The following is an 18,845-nucleotide window of genomic DNA, read 5'->3' on the forward strand; positions in this document are numbered from 1 at the left end:
ACCTTTCACCCTGCCTGCGTGTCCTGCTGACATCAACTGTGCCCCATTAGAGCGAGTCCTGCGAGTCCTGCCCTTCGTCCTGCGCCTTTGTCAGGCAAACAACAACAATGCGAGTGGGACGACCCTTCCCTGCCAGCAGTTTCAAGTGTTTATTCCTGGACACTTCAGGTCCCTCGCTCACTCTCCTTTCCAGAGTGTACAATGCGAGGTGTGAAGTTTTTTTATGGTCAAGTGGTTTGCTTTCCTTTTTTTCGCTCTTTGTTTGTTTGTTGTTTTTCTCCATGCCCCCGCAAGCGGCAGGCTCGCCAGTTGTTTGCCGGACACTAATGACCACTCGGATCTTATCTGACACTGCTTGTTGATCTTGGCCAGGTCCTGGCCACGCCCACGCCATTTCTACGCCCCTCACTCCCTCGCCAACTGCAAGCATTTGCATTTTAAAGTGAGCAACTGCTGTCCGCGAATAGTTTGGCATGCGCTGGCCATAAATAATAGTTTGCAGCTCTGGAGGATGTATGTTGAGGTTTGGCAGGATCGAAAGTTTCGCTCGAATTCCATTGTGTTTTAAAAACCATGAAACAATGCGCAAAGTCGCCTCAAGCTGGAAGCTTAATTACAAATACACGTTACAACCTGCGGGGCAGACAACCGACCTTCGCCAACTTAAACGCAACAATGAATTTGAAAAACATTCACAATTTTTTGGAGTTTTCTGCTTAAGCCAGACTCATTTCAGTAATTAGTTCGTGTTTTGAAACTTTAATATAGTTACATGCAGTAACCAAACTTGCACTTAATCTCGCATTTTAAATGTAATAAGTATGCAAAATGGTTTTAATTTGCTGCACACTCTGTATTAAGGTACATGAAAATGCAGCCCACAAGTTGCCAACAGTTTGTGATTATTTAATCTAAACTTATTAAAACAAATTAAAGAACAAAATCTGTAATTTACTGGCCAGTGTGTGTGTGTATGAGTTTCGATGCCACAAAAATTTGGGGCATGCTGCTAAACTTTATGTTTGGAGTGCCGCTCGCTCAGCGAAATTGCTGAAAAATAACTAAAACACTGCTGTCAGCGAAAGCAACAACAAACCCAACTATAGTATCCAGATCTGCGCAAAAAGTTATATCCACTCTCCATCAAAAAAATACGACAAAAAATTGAAGCCGGAAAAGCTGGCACAACGCACTTTATTACGACGAAATGTTTGAAACATTTTGAAGTGAGTGGACTTAATTCGTGTACACAACGCACACGCGTCGATTTTCTGGCGATGCGAGTAGTATTTTCTATTCCTCTGAAGGACCAAACTACCCACTGCCACGCCCCCTCGCATTCTGCGAGATGGCACACGGCTGGAAAAAAGGCGGTAGTGCATTTCCCAGCCAGGGAATTTCGATTGGCAACATTTTTGCGTACCTTTCCCGGCTGCCTGGCAATTTTGTATGTGCGTAAGTACACTGGAAAAATTAAGAGTTTTATATAACTACAAACAAGATACATGATTGTATAAAGAAATAAGCCCGGAGGTATGAAAACGCTTTCCACTTCAAGGCATTGATATTGAATGGAAAATGAATTATCTAAATTGTATTGTATTGTCATTTGTTTCGTTTTTTATAAATAATAATTAAAATAATAATAGATATATCCATCTGTATCATAATGCGTTGTTTAATTTATTAAAAATTAGTTTTTTCTTAACCTGTATCTGTCGATTCGCATGTGAGTGTGTCTCTTGGTTTGCGAATCGCAATCTTCAATAAAATTGTTTCGGCTTTTATTTTTGGCTACGCTTTCCATTTGTTTAAAACGCAAACTATTGTGAAAGGCAACAAAGACACCAGCAGGACGAAGGGAGACAGGGAGTGCATCACCTATCCCACTCTATGGCCACGCACACGCTTTTATGCCCCTTGGGTTTTCCCCAAACGAACATTCATTCCCCCAATGTCGAACAGCTCAAACCGTGCAACCCGGCAACCTTGCAACCTTGCAACCACCCACTCCGCCCCCTTCCTTGGTGGGCACAACATTGTTGCTCTTTTTAACGCTTTTGCAATTGCGCATTGTATTTGTTGGAATTTTCCCGTTTTTTTCTCGATTTTGTTTGTGTTTTGTTTTTTCTGCTGCGAATGGACCGCCGGTAAAAGGGGGTTTTCAGCTGCGGGTTTACAGGACGGCCACTTTATTTTCATAGCCGCCTCTTTCACAGCCGCATAAAATGCAACAACAGCAAACTGGAATGTGTAACCGCAACTCGTAGTTAATTTTATTTATTTCCAGCTCCACTTTTTGTTTTCAACCAGTCGGCCCTTTTTTAATTGTTGTCCTTCGACGCTTTAAAGCCGGCAGCAACGATTTCTGGCCAGGATCTTCCGTGTGTGTGTGTGTGTGTGTGTTGGTGTTTGTGAACACTAGCGCAGCAGGATTCGTGGTATCTGTCCATTCGTCAATATGATTTAGGGTCGGTCAAACAACTCGGCAATAACATAAATTAGGCAAATGCTGCAGATAAATTAGCGGAGCCCAAAACAATTTTACGGACTACCGTCACAAAGTGCAGCCAACGAGAACCGGAGGATCGGGACATTTGTTATTGTCCTTACCGAATGCCAAATAACTCATAAATGCAGTAAGCCGGGGGCGTTTTTTGGGGGGGTATTCGAGAATGGGATCGACAGCTGGCCCTGCGTGCAGTTGGGCCATAAAACGGGACAAACAAAACGCAACCCCTCGGGCCCAGTTACAGATACATCCGCATATACAGATACACAGATACTCAGATACAGAGTCAACTGAGCACGACCCAATATTAATTGCAATATTTGCCGCTGGCGATAATGCAATGTTTGCCGGTTCGATTTCAAGGACATGCATTATGCGTATGCGCCCAACTAATCGTTTTGCCTGTTGTGCCATATAATCACTGCCACATTAATTACAAAATGCGTGCCATCTGCCTGCTGCACAAACTGGAGGGCAGGTGTGTGTGTGTGTCCACCAGCGGGAGTTCCATCCGAGGTCTAGCCGCTCACCCGGGGAATGGCGGGCCACTGCTGTTATTTAAAATCATTTCACTGCAGGACGACTTCCGTGGACGGAGGCGAACTGGGACGTGTTGGGCCATCCCTTCCGCCTCTGGAACGGAAGCATTGCAAACGTTGCCAAGGAATATTTATTGGCAGCCCAGCGGGCGGGCTGAAATACGAGAGACTTTAAGCCTTTATTTTAAGCCATTACAAGCCCTGAAAAATCGGAGTATCAGTGGAATTCGCATAAAAATGGCAGAGGATTGCTGATTGCTTTACTGGTATCTAAAGGGGCACCTGCTTATGTTTCATTGTGCTGCCTCTTGAAATAAAAATTAAATTTGAAGCGAGTTTGAAATTCAGGCCAAACAATAAGACCACAGAATTTGTCATGGCTAAGTACGAGCAAAATTTGCAAACAGCAGCTTGGCTAAGAGGGAAATGGCACTCACAATTTTGCCCATAAAACCATTTCGAGAATTTATAATTAACAGATTCCCATGCACTCGTTGCAGACTTGGGTCCTTGGGATCCCGGACTCTGGCACCACTCCGGCAGCAAAGCTTCCATTATTCTGTCATCCTGCCGGGCATTTTGAGGGCTTCATGTGGCCATGACAACGGAGTCGAGGAAGTGGCATCGTCTCGGTGACAAAAAGGAAGTGCAATCAATTTAAGCGGATTGCGGAATTGGGCCGTCTTAAAGGGGCGCCTTTAAGCTGCAGGCCATCGCAGGCTCCGGGGTTCAAAGGACATGGGGTAGGTCAGATCGGACACCTGTTGGCCGAGTTGCATTCACGCTGACTTTCGGTAGTCTCACTGCGACCCAACCGGTTACTCAGCCCGTGGTGGTGGTACGCCCGGAATGGGAACCACCCCAGGTCATGGGCCAGCAGGACCTCCTGATGGCCGCTATTCAATTTTTAATCGATCTGTGCAAATAGTCCTCCACCTCTGGCTATTCGATTGTCCCTGGCCGCGTTTGTGTGGACAGCTGGCCCGAGATTGGGTCGCCCATGTGCGACGGGCGCGGAGCAGCTGCAGCAGCGCTTTATGCCCGAATTACGCTCGATTTATGTTTATCTCTGAATTTACGAACCTGCATGTTGCCACCGCGACACCGTTCAATTCGACTGCACAGTACAGCAACATGCCACACTCATACAATTGGGAATTGGAAAAAATAGTTTGTTTTTAAAGCCTTCATAGCTTTAAATGACTTTTTTAACCACAAACGAGCTAACAGTTGAACAGCTAATGCCATAATGCTTATATTGAGCTTAGTAATAACCTTTAATTCAATACATTTGCTTCATTTCGATTTCTGCAACTGAAGCTTGCGGCGTTGAATTGCGAGTGAAATGTGCAGAGATTATGTTTTGGATTTCAAAGCTAGTATCATAATTATTGTTCTGTTCTCTTGCTAATTAAACATCCGTACATAATCCTTCATCTTAAATTTCTGCAGGGTATTCGGTGGTGCCCAAAATCAGCATGCCCCTGGAAAATCTCCTCATTCAATGTATACACACCATACACCATGCCACACCCATGTTGTTTGGTGCCATTTGCGGGCATTGATTTGGCTTGGCGGTTTGGTTTGGTTTCTGTTCGTTTCGAGTCGATTCGATACCATTCGATTCGATTCGATTCCATTCGATCCGATGTTGCTTGTTGGTTTTGGCTGCTGCTCCTGTTCGGCGCGGAGCTCTACTGCTTTTTTCCACATTTTTATTGCGTTCGCTGGCTGGCCGTTCATTTTGAGTAAAGTCCAGTTTATTGCGAAATGAAATGCGGCAATCCCAGCCACGATTTCCTTCCTTCCCACCTCCAGCCCAGCCATGAAAGTCAGATTCGTTGGGAAGCTCTTTCGCCGAATTCACGTGAATTTTCCATGCTGCTCGATGTTTTGCTAATTGCTGTTTTGTATTTTTTATTCACCTCAATTGCTTTGTTTTGATTGACTTATTTTTGGACGGCTAATTGCGACGATTTAGTCCGCTTTTGCCAATAAATCCCCAATGGAGTTGGTAATGGAATTGAATTAGTAACAGGAGGCTGCCATGGAGCCTATCGCAAAGTTTGCGCCCTGAAATCAATACGTGTGAAAACAAAGGCAATGCGCAAAGCGGCCGAATGGGCTGAATGGGGAAAATGGGGAAAATAGGGAAAACAATGGGCCATATAAGAGGGATTACACACAAGAAAAGCGCATTTGAGCCAACTTGTACGTGATTCCGTGCGGAAGTGAAAAATGTTTGCCCGTCGTCAAAACTTTTCTCGCACATAAAACCGGAAATGGGAAAATCCGAGGAAGCATTTTCCCCACCGCCACGACAACGTTTAAATGCAATTAATTAATTGCATTCCAGTTTGTGCATTCGCAGCCAACTTTCCCTTCATATTGTGCACAGTTTTCAATTGTTTCTAATGCGCCGCCCTCACGCATATCAACCCCAGTTGGAAAACATTGAGCCGCCTAATTTTGTGCGATTTTTATGTGCCCTTTGCATGGCATCCCAGCGTTTCTGAATAAAATATCAAACCGATGACTCCGCAGATGCGGGTCGCATAATTAAGCCGTAAAAGTAATTGACGCTTAAGTGGCCAACTTTTGAGCATAATTCACTGGACGCCGACTGGACCCAAAGCCCACACGCCACGGACTCGGACCCACATTTGGCACATCATTTTGCTCAATCACGACAATAAAATCAAATATCAGAGACTAAACCCAGTCGGGGCAATGCGAAATACCAAGACAAACAACAAAAAAGAAAAAGACGGGCTTAGGGGTAGAAAAATAGAAAGTTGCGAATGCATTTTATGGACTTTTTATGACTTAAAACTTATGTGGCGGACGAGACGAAGACGATGGAGCCAGGAGCGAGACGAATAAAAATCTCAAAAAATAGACAGGACCAATGAAAAGCTTAACAAATGCCATATAAATATGTATCCGACCGAATCGGTATCTGTGTATCTCCGGATCTATGCCACACTTTCTGATTTTATGGGGTCAATCCAAATGTGTGCGGCATGGGAATGGGTCACCTTGTTATTGTTGTTGTGTCCCAGTTGTTTGAGTTTTGCCAAAACTAATAAAATTAAATTGAATTGCTTAAAAATTGCCAAAAATGAGACAAAATGTCGAAGGGGCGCCACAGGCAAACGGTTATGAAGCGACCAAATTGACGGTGTGGGCGTGGAATGGCATTTCCCTGTCCCCTCAGCCCATTTCGGCTGGGAAAACACCCAGCTTATGAGGGAAAACAGCACTCAGGCTCCTCGACCACGTTCGCGCATTAAAGTGCTTTTGGCCAGAAATTGAATATTGAGTGGTGGCTCTAATGGCGACAAAAGGGCAGCAAAATCAGTGTGGGCAGATGCTTTGAATATCTGCCTCGTTTTTTTTTTTTAACAAAATAAAATATGAGTAGTATATAAGCGAAGTTTTTAAGAGCTCTCATCTTTCCCGGAATGATCTCAGCCTTTTCTAATTAAAACTGACTTTAAATTTTCCCAGAACTGACGACTTCGGTTACCATGGACAAAAATCGAGCCCCATCGCAAAGACAATTTTAAATTGAAATTGATATTGAGAATTTCGGGCTGTCAGCTTGAAGATGCTCTCCTCAGCTTTCACTGCTAGCATGACAAATTGAATTGCGCAGATTGGGCACGATGAGGGCAAGGACGAAGGAGCCAAAGGCTGCAGGTCCTCGCCCCGACCGCAGTATTAATGCAATTAAGAGCGATTCGAAGTCGTCGCTGGTATCCGAGGCTGATATCCGTGTCATCAAATTCATCGACGGTAAACGCATCAGCGTGTTGGTAATGAATTTAAGGAGAAAATGCAATCAAGCGCATGGGAAACGATTACGTTTCGTTTTGAGTTCGGCTTGGCGGCCCATGCGGCGTATGCGCAATGTTTGATTGACAACACAGCAGCGCCATATTCATGCCAAATGCAGAAATCTGTGCAAATTTTAATAATTAGTTGACTGCCGGCCAGTGGATTATCGTGCGACACGTACACATAGCCGGAATATTCAATTTCTGACCACAATGTCACGCCCCTAAAAAAAAATGGATATGCCACAAGGGGTTTGGGGAGCACGGAATAAAAACAGTCACATGGGGGGGCTGGGATGCAAATTCAATTTTAATTCTGTTGATGAAAAATAATATTTACATGATTGCCGGCCGGAGCAGCAGGACAACGAAAAATAAATAAAATCCATGGCAGGCGAATCAAATTTAGCAATTCATTGAAATTTTAGTTGCTCCCGAAAGGCAAATAAACGCAATTGAAATTGTTGTGTATTATTCTTTTTTGTATTTCGGTTACGCAGGACAATCAATCAGCTTGTCAATGCGGACAATGGTCAGCGGAGCGGATCATTTATTTACTAATATGTCAGCTGTGAAATATTTTCATTAAAATTCTAAATCAAATAACCGCAGAGACGAGCAGCCAGCCAACTTGAGCGTGCTAAAGCGTCCGTTTAAAGACTTTAAACCGATTTCAACTGCCGTGGAACCCGAGTTGCCACCGCGAGTCTTGCAGCAAATTAGCATAGCCTAATTGAACACAAACGGCGTCCAATTTCAATAAGGCGCAATCCGAGAGTGGAGCACTGGTCGCCTAGCCGCTGGTCGTGAAATCGAAACCCCCACCGAATGGTGGAACCAGTGATGGTGTCTGCGGATTACAGAGCAGCTGGCTAATTTGGGCTTTGAAAATATCACAGAAATAGCAGATCCATTAAATTAGGAATTGAAACTTAGGCAGCTATATTTATCAAGGATATAGCTTACAAGGATATTCTAACCAAGCTAAAATTAATTCCATTTTATTGTCTTAGCAATCTTTGTAGGCATACATATTAGTGACTCATCTAAAGTTTAAAGGATCTCAGAGTTTTAAGCTTTAAAAAGGCTAATAAGCCAACACTATCGCAGACGGCATCCGCTTGCAATTTATGACACCGCAATCGTTCCCGCACAGAGATGCTGCCGGCTGGGCGGATCGAAAAGCATTGGGCAACCCAAAGTCAGCCGAAATGAGTCTCTTTGGAGCTCTTTATTATGACGAATGCTGCGGGGTGCGGTGCTCACTGGTAACTGGGAACTGGTCACTGGAACGAGGACATGTGATATGGAGGCGAGCATGTCATCTGGCATAATTGCCAGCGCCAAGTCAGTTTTGAGAAGTATGCAAATTGCAAGCGGCAGTAATTAAAGGAGTGCTGCTCGCCACGAAAAGAAAATTGAAAATAGCGATGGGTGTGCATAGCAAGGATATATGTGGGAATGGTCATAAGGATAAGCCTGAGGACAGTTGGCCAAAGTGCGCAAGACACCGAAAACGTTAACAAAGTTGCCGGTGCAAAGAAAAAAACATAGTGCAATTCGAAACAGTTCAACTCCATACAATATTCTACTTTTTTTTCCGGAGCAATGCTGGGTAAAATTTTTGATTGCAAATTTGTGTTTTCTTTGCCCTCGGTGCGCACTTGCTCCACCAGCTTACCTTTCTCACCGGTGGTGCCAAAGAAGATATATACCACTCCTTGGGCTGCCAGCACGCATTACCATTGATTAACACTCATTCAATCTTTTGCCGTGCGCTCCGAAACTTTCTTGCACAGATTGAAATACAAAGTTTTTTGCTGAGCTTTAGTTGCCACTCTGCATTCGTCGTCCCTCTTTCGTTTTCCACTTATTTGGTTTTCTCGTTTTGCTCCCCGCTTTTTTTTTTTTTTGGTGGAAGGAGATGGGGTTTTTGTGGCACATATTTCTTTACTTTACTTTGCACTTCACTGGCATTGAAAGTCTTCAACATGAAAAATAGATTTGCCCCGTAGCCAAACATAAAAAAGTGGTTCAATCGAAAGAAACTTGCGAAATGCTTGGAATTTTCATAAATCAGCAATAATTCCTGAAATATTGGAAGTGTCTTTGGCATGACGATAAGCCATTTAAAAGGCTGACTGGCCAGCTAAGTGGACCGTTAAAGTAAGTTCAATATATATATTTTTTAACCAACCGAAAACCGAAAACTTTGCGCATTTGAAGAGGATGCTGGGCTGGTGGGCGTGGCAGCTAATTAAAGTCAAATGTATGCCATTGCGCAGACGTCTAAAGTTGTTTTGTATAGCTTTGTTTTATTCGAGTTCAGCTGCCAGTCAGAGGCTCAACTCTCGAGTTCAGCTCCGTGGAGTACAATTTTTAATGGGCCAAGCGTTTTAATTACTTTGCAGCGGAGTGTGTGGGTGTGTGCGTTGGATCTGGGTGGGATCTGGGATATATCTGGTATGGGCATCCAGTGGGCGGAGCTGGGATGCAGCAGCGGTGCACTGCGCTTAAGCTGGTGGAACATAATTACTCGTCTGTAGCGCAACTCCCGGAAGTCAGTGGCAGCCGCAGTCGCCGCAGCGCCGGAAAGTATGCAGCAGGAACAGCGGCGATGGGCGCGAAATCTGCCATAAAATATTTATATAGCCTGCAATATATACCGCGTAGATATGTATGTCCGACATGCCCAGCTGTATACGCTACGTACATATATACACCTACATATATATGTGCCACTGCAAACAACAAAAGTTGGTTGCGCAAAATCAACGCGCTCGTTGCGAGTTTAAAGTTTTTCGAGTTTGTTTGAATTTTGTTGCTAATTAATTGCGAAAGTCAGTGAGATTTTCATACCCATTAGTGTGTGGGGAGTATATGGAATCCAATTCTGGAATTCCAATCCCATTTAGAAAATGTATGTTCAAGCCAATGTAGCATAATTGCCAGAAATGTTCGGCATTAGCTTTGATAAGACATCAAAGGCGCATTAAAGTACAGGGTATCCGTTTAGTGTCTTCTCAACTCGACCCAAACCGTTTTTATTTATTTTAGTTCCTCACAGTTTTACTTTTATATTCCGTTGGTACTTTATGTTTTATTTCGTAAACAGGCCCCGCAATTTTTTATGATTTAACTTAGCTGCTTCCCTTTTTTGATTAACTGAAAAGTGGAGCACGGCGGCTGGGGCGTGGCACTCCCGCCCCTCTGTTTGCACCGCGGGAATTGCCTGACTACCACACTCCATCAACATGTATATTTATCTTTTCCGTACAAGCTTTTGGTTGGAAAAAAATTATACTTTTGCGGGTGAAAAAGTAGCTTACAGATGATTTTACATGTTGCCTATCGATTAATTACTTAGTGAAAAGTGAGTAAGTAAGATTAATACAGCAAGTGAAGTGTGTAAGTTTCGAAAATGAATAATTTCAATGCGGCATAGCAGGTGACTGGAGTCCATTTACCCAGTTCGTCTGTTCTGAAGTATTAACCCGGTCAGCACGGCGCTCAAAAGTAGGCAATGCTTTTTGTGCATGCCACACACGCTTAGTGCCGAAAAAAGAAAGGAAGTGGGTGAAAGCAGTCGGTTGTCGGTAGGCGGTGGGCGGGGCAACAACATTAAACTGCCCACAACATGCAGTGGGCAAATGTTGTTTGCGGCACTCGTTTGCTGCCGTTTGTCGGTCGCCGCTCATAAAAGTCAAACTATTTTTCAATTTCAAATTTCACTGCTGCAGCTACAAATCTTCTTCACAGGGCCTAGAATTGCTGCTGCTGTTGTTGTTGTTGTTGTCAGAGACTGACCCACTGGCCATAAATATGCTGCGTGCCACCAGCAATGGCAGCGGCAGCAACAACAACAACAGCAGCAACTACCACAATGACAGTGGTCCAGGGCATTTTGGCACCCCAAACCCAAAGAGCCCGCAGTAGATCAAACCGACTAGAGGCCAAAAAGGAAAAACCGTAGGAAAAGTGTGCAGCAAGCGGCCAAAATGGAGAAAAATAAGACCCTTGCAATCCTTTTGTGGTATGTCGCAGGCAGGCAAACTGGCTAGCTGCTGCACACGCATTGTGTTTTGGCCCAAAGATGGAGTCAAAACCGAAACCAAAGGAACCCACAAGCCAGGCACTGAGAAAATATTATCGAGGCATTTTCATCAATATTCTAATAGCTTATCGATAAGGAAAGTACAACTGTACAACTGTATTTTAAGCATTTTGCAATGATGCGGCAATTTAAATTCAGTTTATATTATGAACAGATCTCATCTCCCGCTGTCAATTTTTTTCGGTGCATTTAAGCTATTCTATTTTCACAATCGTCTCGCTCTGAAGTTTTTGTATTTGACGCAAAAATATTCATGGCAAACGGCCGAGAACGGAGAGCAACCGCAGCTATCCGACTATTGGCCATTTGCTAGTCACACCCGCATTCGAACACGGCCAAAACAAACATACATTACTTTTGGCACACATTTCGCTCTCAAGCTGTGTTTGTTTTCTAAATTTTGATCACGTTGTCTGGCCCTGACCTCGCACCCCCTAACCCTTACCCCGTCGACGTCCAGCTACTTTGGGCCTTTGTCCGCCCGCTTATTGTTAACAACTTTTCGGCGTTTTATGTCTACATGCGCTGGCCATTGTGGGTGCGCTTCTGTTCCTGACCACTCGACCATATTGGACAGTGTTGGATTTAACCAGGCCAAAAGCACACGGACAACTTGAAAACTTAAAGCGCCACCAAACGAATTAAATCACTCATGAAAAAGTGCTAAATGCGAAATTTGCATTTACAATCCGAACGCTGCACTGTTGAAATATGGCCGGCGTTTTTAACCGCCGCCAAGGGGCGTTGGACTGTCCGTGGGGGCGTGGCTGGTGGACAGGTGTCCCCGTGCTTACACACGAGGGGAGCATAAATATTTACAGCATTTTTAAAATGATTCGTGGGCGAGTCCTTCTGCCATCTGTTGCCGTTCCCAGGGCTGCAGCATGTAAAACTGCAATTAAGTTGTACATGTTACCCCCCATTTACTTTATCCGCCACTCCGCCGCAAAAAACTGGCCCAAAAACGTATATGAAAGAGTGTCCTCCCTATATGTGATAATCGGCCAGGTCCTGGCAAATAAACTGCAAGTCATGTAGGAGCAGTCAAATAATACACACACACATTGCCAAAAAAAAAGATAAAGGATGGAAAGGAAATACCATATCCCTGGCAAAAATGACAGAATGATAGACAAAGTGAAGATGTTCTTTGCATGGCAGAGCTCAAATTGAAACGGCCTGCAGATAACCGAGTCAATTAAAAAGCAATTCGAGTACGCAGTTAGCTAACCCAGTGGGAATTTTTGTGGATGGCAGCCCCTGGTGATATGGAAGACTGGCCAAATGGAAAATTCATGACAGAGAGCAGAAATAATTACCGCATGAATCGGGGGAATCAAGTGAAAGCCGAAATGGTTTACAGTTTCGACTTGCGAAAGTTGTCAATGTCACGACAACTTACTGCTAATCATTGTAATGCCTCCGGCTGAGTGAGACGACGAGGACAAGGCGAATGCTTCCATCGCAAAAGGATGGATGGCAAATAAATGAGTCCTGGCATTCCAGCTATACTGCTTTACTGGTATCCTGCTATCCCGGCCGCATGATGCGGCTGACTTGGCCAACTGTAAACGAGCAATAAATGCGGGCTCAAGTGTCATAAGTAGCTGACTGACAAAGCTTGTATCTGTATCCTTGAGTTTGTATCTCGGCTCGAGCGGCGAATCGTGAAATATTAAATGCGCCCGTGTCGGTGGCATTGTTGAAATTAAATGGATAGCGCGGGGTAGCCAGTAATGTGATTACCGAAGGAGATCCTCTGACTCAGCCTATTGTCGTCTCCTGTCAGTTGGCTGCACTTCAACTTCAACCTTTCGCCTCCACTTAGGCACGCCCGATTGAGCAGCAAGAGCTGTGACTCTGGATTTGGTGTTTTATAATATTTCCTATACATACATATATCTTTCATTTCTTTTTTTTCGCCACTGTCATCGTGCGGGCTATGAAATATTTAGCCAATGAAGGGGAAAATCAAACAAGAGATTGAGCTGCGCAACCAATTATGTGCCACGTCACGGGATTTTCTGTGTTGTGTTCTGTTCTGTTGTGTTGTCGGTGGATCCTACGAAATCAGCGCTCAGACTAATTAAACGAGAACCCAGCTCCGATGCAGCTTAGCTTCAACTACTAGCTCGCCAACACTACAATGGCAACTCATTGGGTCATTTTGCAATTAAGCTGCAGTCGCATGTTGCCGGCGAGGGTCATAAAGCCTGCATCCCATGTATCCGCATCCGTATCTATAGCTTCGGCCATACTCCGAGACCGATTCCGTGTCCCAGTCCCAGTCCCTGTCCCTGTCCGCCCCCTCCGTCTGATGATGATGAATGAGTTAAGCGGCCGTTGCCATGTAGCTGCACGTCTAATGAGATACTTTTTCTGCCGCTGCTACTGAAGATGAGGATGAGTCCTGGGATCCGGCTGGGCATGGAGGTGGAGATGGAGCCGGGTGGAGCAACAAGGATGAGCATGTGGCTATGCCCGTGAATGTATCTTCATCTGCAAGTACACCATTAGTAGCGAAGGGTCAGGCGACGCCTAGCTCAACTGCAAATCATGACTCGCCCCCATTGAAACACTGGGAAAAACTCAGAAATCAGAGCATAGTGTTGATACATCATTATTACTCACTGATAAAAATATATATCTTTTCTATTTAATACGTTAAAAAAAAATAATCTAAATTTCATAATACTTCTTCTTATCTAAACCATTTGAAAAGTGCCAGACTTCCTCACTCATTAGCACAGTGGAGAAAATCGCCGTCATCGTCGCTGTCCGTCAGCTCTTCCAACTATGTAATCTATGGCATGTCAGTGTCTGTATCTGTATCTGTATCTTCAGCCATCTCGGTTATCTACACTCTCCACTCAGGAGAACGCACAAATGCAGAGCGTATCTGTGTGTTTGTATGTATGAATTGCTCGATGCGTGCCCAGGCACTAATTGCGTCTAATTGAATTGCAATTGACCGTGAGTTGGCGTATTTTTCATTCGTTTTTGCCGACACCGCCAGCGTCGATCTGGAGCTGGAGATATATCCCCTGGTTCAGGGAGAAACGGGGCAGCAGTGGGGCAGCGTGCTAGCAAACTGGCAAAGTGGCAAAGTGGGTGGGAAAAGGAAGCTGGAGCAGTGGAGGCGACAACATTGTTTGATGAAGATTTACGCAGCTGCTTTGATTTGTGTCAACAACGCCCGCCAACAACGACATCGCATTCCATCCCATACACTTGCTCATTCATGGCCCCATCTCAATCATTTGGTTGGTCATGGCGCCAATGATTTGGATGAGCAACTGCAGGGGCTTTAACAACTGGGGAGACAATTGATTTATAATGACTGTGAATTTATTTGGCCAGCTATGTGGGGAGTACGCCTGACTGATCCAGCGCGGTCGATGAATTATTCGTTTAAATTAAAAGCTTAATAGAATGCAGGACCCTGAATCTGCACTGAATATGTATGAATATGTACCGGTGATAATTGTGGCACATTTCTTGAATGATTCTAGCCTGTTTATATTGTTAGCTGACATATTTACTGCCAGCTTGTATTTAATATTAAATCAATTAGCCATTGTCACGCATTAATAATTAAATTCAATTTGCTTTTTTGAACGTCATCGACTTTTCATTCTGTGCTGTTTGACATGTGCATATAATTATATTAACCATTTCGCAGCGAATTAACTTTTTGCATAGCAAAAATGTGACATTTGTGCGTTGGGAAATAGTTGCCCAAGGAATTACCACCGCCACAGCCAAACGCCCGCTTTCATTGGCAAATTAACAACTTATACGCCAAAAGTTTTGCCAGCAAAGTTCCCCAAAAGCCGAAAGTTGCCAAGCACCTGTCCCCACCGGCTGCCTGACAAAGTTGCCCCGGCAGCCAACTGACTAAAGGATCTTCGCGCTCTCAGCGAAAAAAAAACAAAATGCGGAAAAATCGAAGATGAGAAAAAAAATACTTGAGCGGTTTTCAATTTTATATCGCATTGTTGTTGCTGCTGGCTGGCTGTTTCGTTTGTTTCCCTCGACTGTCGGTATGATTCACAATTTATGTTTACAACTTGCCAGAAAAAATAAAAATTGTATTTTTATGACGGCTTTTTCGAGGGCCGATGGGTTGAGGCACAAAGCACACGGAGCAGCGACAGCTTTGCCATGCAATAAAATAAAATATTGTTGCAATGCAGCGATGGCAGTGCGGCCCCCAAAAAAGTGTCACTGATATGTCAAACTAACAAAACATAAAACGGGCATAAACAAAAAACTGAACAGAAAACCCGAAAAACTGAAAAACTGAAAAACCTGGCCAAATCCAGAACATGGGCTGCCCAGGGGCTTAGGATTGAAGGACCAAAAGTACGAGGATATACAGGACCAGCCTGATGTGGCACAAATATTTAAAGTTATCTGTGGAAACTTGGCAAGTTCTCGGTGCCAGGGCAGCGCTGCTTCTTTCCACTTGTTTGTCTTTGCTTAATCTTTTGATAGAAATTTGTATACAAAAGTTGTTCAATACCCGCCCTCGTCGCTCCAACCATTTGGTTTTTGGCTAAACAAAGTTTGCTACATTATTTTCACAAGCGCACGAAGTTGGCACAAGGTGTTTTTCTTGTCATTGAACTTAAAGGTGAGCCAGTCGACTGGCCAAACTTTGCAGCAGATCAGCTAGCCAGCTAGCCAGCGAATGATGATGATACTGACAACGATGGCGATGATGATGATGCATCTTATTCTCGTTTGGCCATAAGCTATAGTTGGCTTTCTTTGTCACAATTTCTGCTTAGCTTGAGCTTCTCTTATAATTTACAATCGTGTACCGTGAACTTTGCGCTTGATTTACACTTGGCTGACGTCTGCGTTTGCTTTGTGTGGGTTCCTTATGTCAGTCGATATATATATACAGCTGTATCGTTGGCAACCAGCCCACTGGCCACCCACTCGGCAGCAGCAGTTGTCCTTTGTGTCCTGTTGTTATTTACAACGTGCTTGGGCGGACACCAGCGCACCGCACAGTTAATTTGACGTGGCCAATGGCTTTTATGGGACGTGCAACGTGGCGTATGCGCAACAATTGACTGGCTGACTGACTGACTGGCTGACCGACCGTGCTAATTAGAGCCGCAACATTTGACATTTGCCACATAACTCAGCTCCTTAAAAGGTGCCGGCACAATTAATGGTATTCGTCGGAGATTCGTAGTTAGCCCATTAAAATTCAACTAACATGCAATTTTGGCTTGCTGCAACACTCACTTAAATAAATAGGGAAACGATTAAAGGCAACTTGCAACTGCAGGACCGTTAGTTGCACTTATCTGATTTAAAATTGTTTTTGTGGTGCAAGGACCTTAAAGTTGAGCTAACAATATCACTTCATAAATCAAATTACGGGATGAAAAGTTTTGAAAGCATCACCAAAGTCGCATTTGCTTTTCACACATATCCACTCCCGTTTTTTATCGCTATCATTCTTTTGCCTTGGGAACGCTTCAGTTGACGATTTTCCAGCCATGGCTTTTCCAGTTCTTCATTTGGCATGCAAATGCAAAATTAATTTGCACAATTAATCAGCCACGCCATCTCTAGCTACCCATACACATACATATACTTGTTCGTATATGCATGTACAGAGCCTCAATATGTAACCCCAACGACTGTCGGAGGAGCATTTTGCCGGGTTGGCTTTTGCAAAAGTGCAGTGAACATTTTCATTGCAATTAAATTTAGCACAAAAAGTTGGCAACAAAAAAAAAAATAAAAAAAGGAAGGGAGAAAGATGTCATGTTACTGTCAGTGGCAAAGAGTGAAGTGCTCGCCAAAATGTTGCCATTTGCATTGCCACTTAAACACACATAAAGGCGGTCGCAGGAGCATGGGTGTGTTGGTGCGGCAAGGTGGGGGTGGGTGGAGGTAGTAGCTGGGGGCACTCACACATAGAAGGCTAAAAAAGAGGTGGTGGGTGGTGGGGCGAAGGGGGACAGTCGCCGGCACGCAAATCGAGTCAAGTTGAATAGGCGGAAGTAGAGCAAGAAATGCGATTGCCAAATTGAGTTGAAGGTTTCGCTTGACTGTGTTTTGTTTGGCCAACTCCATGAGCTTGACTGCATCGTCGTCCTTTTGCCATCGCCATCGCCACTGCCACAGCCAAAATCAGCAGTGGCAACACCAAAGCCAGAGCACAGAGAATAATATCTTAGATTTTGAGATTCGATATTAACCTATAAATTTTGAAATATATGTTTTTGGGATATCATCTACCTCAGATCCTTTGTAACTTAAGCAGCTCTGGAATATTATTTCAGTTTAGTGTAATCTATGACTATATATATATTATTATTATTTTTTCATAAGTTCAATGTATGGAATATCAACTTCAAAGTGGTACGTTTTTGAATTGATCCGGAGTTTATTTGAAGTGCAGCGCCTAGGTTTTCGGTGGCGCTGCTCCTGCAGCTCCCAGTTCCCAGGCACTTGGCACTTTACTGCAATTTTGTAGTTTTGATAAAATTTCGCAAGCATATTAAAAAGTTTTGCCCAACTTCGTTTTTACTTTTGCACATGCCACACGGGGCAGCTGCGGGTGCGGGGGCGGCGCTGCCGGAGGGGGCGTGTCTCCGCACATGCCACTGACAGGCCGAAAGAGGAAGCTGTGCCTTATGGCTCTGCCAGCCACGGCTTGTTTGCTGCTGCTGTTGGAAAAAAAAATAAATAGAGTACAAAAACTATAAAAAAAAATATCGAAAAGGGAAAAGGAATGTTAAAAGCAAGCAGTGCACTTTGCTTTGCTATTTAATTTTGCCGCTCAAAGGCTTGACAAGCTCCTGAGCAAAATGGTAGAAGACATTTTTCGGCAAACTTTCGCGACTTGTTTATGCGAAATAACCAATTAAATTTGCAACGAGGGCATCGCACAGCTCTAACTAAATAATAAGCTCACACAATGCTGAAAAATAAAACAACCCTATAGTTATAAATAAAGCCAGACTTAATAAATAATAGCACGCCGAGTTCATAGTTCGTGGGTTTGAAAAATCATTTATTTAATTTTTAGCTTGCTTATAATGCCAAATAAATTTGTGAAAGGACACCAATTACATGTGTGTGAACTCTGAACATAATTTGGTTTATTTCGGTTGCGTTGCTGCAGCACGCACAGCCAGCAATTAAACTCAATTGAGTGCTGCTACATTTTTGTTCAACAATTTGTATGGCCCTCTCGGTGTTTGTGATTCTGCAACAAAAGCGCATTTAATTCGGCATAGCACAATGCATAAATCTGCTTTTATTGAAAAACCAAAGCCAGAAACTGACCTCACACCAAACGCACTCAGTTTGTTTGCCCTGCAGTTGCCGTTGCCGTTGGCTTTGGCCGGATTTAAACTTTAAAATTTAAATGCCAGCAATGGCTTTGTTCCCGAAAAATCATCATCGAATTGTTGACCTACTTGAGGGGCCGGGTGTCAAGTAAGCTTCTGCTTCTACTTCCCCAGCGTCTCCTGGCCACAACGAGAGACTTTGGGCTGATTGTTATGTAAAGGCTTCCTGTCTCGTCGTTAGACTGTTAAGAGCTTGTTAGAATAATGGCTAAATCGATGCACATGGGCAGAAGCCAACGCACGCAAGATATCGGTCGAATGTCGGTCTACACAGATTTTTGGGTTCAAAAAACTGATTGTCCAAACAATTTATACGACTTTATTTATGGCGCTTTGCCGACTGACTTGACCTTTTCAGTTTGCTAAGTTTAGGCTTTAGGCTGGGCATCTAAAAATAGAAAATACATTTTTCTATATATGAAATATTTTTAAGTAATTAAAAAGTGGGCGAACGGT

This window comes from Drosophila simulans, chromosome 3R, assembly GCF_016746395.2.
Source record: "Drosophila simulans strain w501 chromosome 3R, Prin_Dsim_3.1, whole genome shotgun sequence".
NCBI classification, from domain to species: Eukaryota; Metazoa; Arthropoda; class Insecta; order Diptera; family Drosophilidae; genus Drosophila; species Drosophila simulans.